General features: G+C 39.8%; 1 pseudogene across 1 annotated transcript; it reads right to left on the reverse strand.

Annotated features, from left to right (window-relative positions):
• Positions 1 to 823: 823 nt before the first annotated feature.
• On the reverse strand, positions 824 to 1,289 carry LOC308526572 (large ribosomal subunit protein eL21-like; annotated as a pseudogene). The gene has a single exon. The product of its transcript is annotated as a large ribosomal subunit protein eL21-like (transcript).
• Between the last annotated feature and the right edge of the window lie 1,417 nt (positions 1,290 to 2,706).

Below are 2,706 nucleotides of genomic sequence, written 5' to 3' on the forward strand. Positions count from 1 at the left end.
ATTTTATTGATTTCAGAGAGGAAGGGAGAGAAAAAGACCCACTCACCAATTCACTTGAATTCTCTTTTAGTAAAAATATCATGTAGAACAAATCTGAATTGTGTGCTATGTTTGACATTTGTATTATGTGTGTTTTCATGTGCTTTAAGAGAGAGGGATTCCTCTGTCTGTTTTTAAGTACTTTTCTGTTTAGCTTTCACTTAGTGATAAAGGTGTGTGTGTGTAACTTTTTTTAAAAGAGGATATTGAGTACAAAGTAATATGAGCATACACAATCTATGAAACAAACATTTCTCTAAGTGAGAGTATTAAGGAAAGACAAAATTCAGATACATGATACTGCCAGCATCAAGACAACTGTTTTAGAATTACAAAGAGCATATTAGCTTGAGGACCTCAACTCCATTCCAAAAAGCTCTTTACTCTGTATTTGCATGACTAAAAGCAAAATTGCATTAGATTTCCTGGAACGCAGGGATGACTGGCCTCAGTATAAATTAATCTTTCCTAGGAGGCTGATGATTGCTTATATAATTTAAGTGACCAAAATATATAAAATAAATACTTCTTCTGGCATCCAGTCATTTTTTTTAACAGTCTTTGATTTTTGTCAAATTTTTATTGCTTGGTTGTAGAGAGAGAGGAAGGGAGAGAGTGAGAAAAACATCAATTTTGGTTCCACTAATTTATGCATTCATTGGTTGATTTTTATGTGCTCTGAGTATCGAACTCACAACCTTGGTGTATCAGGACAATCCAACTGTGCTACCCAGCCAGGGCTAGAGGTCTTTCGTGTTTTTGAACACTTACCATGCCATGAATTCTAGGGAATTGGTTCCAGCAGCTCAGCCTCCTTTCCATTGGTTCTCACAAAGTGTGTTTCTCTGAGTGGAGGAGGCAGATGCTTCAGTTGAACCCAAGCAATTTCTCTTTGGTTTCCTTCTTTTTGTGATCATTTTCCTTCACACGTTTCAGGAAGCTATCTGGGCTCTTAGAGTGCTTAATATGCTCAGTCTGTACATTAATTCTCTTGGGAAGAAGCTGGCCTGTAACTTGTTTGTTTACAACAATGCCCACCCCATGCTGGGTGACACTGTAGACTCTTCCAGTTTTGCCGTGGTAACATTGTAGAGCATTCCTTTTTGAGCAGTGCCCATTCCCTTGATGTCCACAATGTCACCTTTCTTGTAGATTCGCAAATATGTGGCCAAAGAAACAACTCCATGTTTTCTAAAAGGCCTAGAGAACATATAGCGGGTGCCTCTCCTCTTTCCCTTTGTGTCAGTCATTTTGGTGAATTACTGGAAGATGGCGGTTCCAGCTAAAAAGTGGAGCCCTGTCTTAATATAGCTCACCCTCTTTCTCACCAAAATCAACTTTTTCTCTCCCCTTCATGTCATCCCAAGGCTCTGGTTTGTATTCTTGGCACCAGATGACAAAGAGCAGTGAACACAAACACTGTCCCTGGTAAACCCACACTTCACTGGGGAAAGAAATACAATTATTATACAATTAACTATGATAAAAATAAGACTGAGAAAAATAGAGGTATAAACAAAAAATAGAATTAATGGTCATGACACAGACTAAGGACATAAGGTGAAAAATCAGACAGAGGCCGAAAACCAGGACTACAGGCTTTATCAGAGGGGAGGACAGCAGCACGTGCAGGGGTGGGCACGCCTTTTGAGGGGCGGAATGGGAAGGGGTGGGGGGCTTAGTGTACTCGGCGCACACTGATTGGTGGCTTACTGTATGGTCTATATAAAACAAGGGCTTAGGGTATTTGGCAGGTGTGGTTTGGTGGTCCAATGTACAGTTCATATAAGGTACCTGGTTAGTCACTCAGGTATTCCTGGGTTGCAGGTTATGTCATACTCCGCCCACCAGTTGGGGGAAGGGAAGATCTACCAATAATAAAGATACTTTATTTTCTTGTGGAAATAAGGTATATGGAATAGTAAACATACAAGAACAGTCAAAATAATTTTAAAAGAGAAATTAGAGGAAGGGTGGACTTACCCTCTAAGATAGCAATACATATTATAAAGATATGGAAATTAAAATCGCATCCAGAAATAACAAATCAATTAATGAAATAGTATGTGGAGCAGACCTATGCATATATGGAAATCTGTTGTAAGATATAGGTGGTATTTCAAACTAGGAGGAAATGGAGTACCATTTAATGAATGAAGTTGGTACCACTGGTCATCCACATGAAAACAAGAATGAATTTGGTTTACTCCCCTTCTCCCTCAAAATAAGAAAATGTCCATGTCACAGAGTTGTTACTGTATTCGATGGTTATTAAAAAGAATGAAATATGTGTATGTGTAAAAATATAAGGAGATCTTTGGACTGTAAAATAAAAAGAACACAATACAGAACAATATCTATCTAGCACAATCCTATCTGTGGCGGGCTGGTATGGCCATGGCATACTCAGCCCCACATTGGGCGCCTATGTGCCTCGCCAGCTCAGCCAGGTTCCGTGAGCCTAAGTGGGGGCGGTGAAGGATTGAGAAAAGACAGACAAGAGAAGAAAGCTGGGTCTTGGTGGGACACTACCCTCTCGGATGGAGAGAGACAGTGCCACGGACTACAAGCCGTGTCTTTATTTTATAGCCAGATTCCATGAGGCAAAGTAAGGGCGTGGTCAATATGTTTACAACATTCTCATGGGTTTTGATCCTACTCAACTAC

Source organism: Myotis nattereri (assembly GCF_964212035.1).
Source record: "Myotis nattereri genome assembly, chromosome: 11".
Classification (NCBI taxonomy): Eukaryota; Metazoa; Chordata; class Mammalia; order Chiroptera; family Vespertilionidae; genus Myotis; species Myotis nattereri.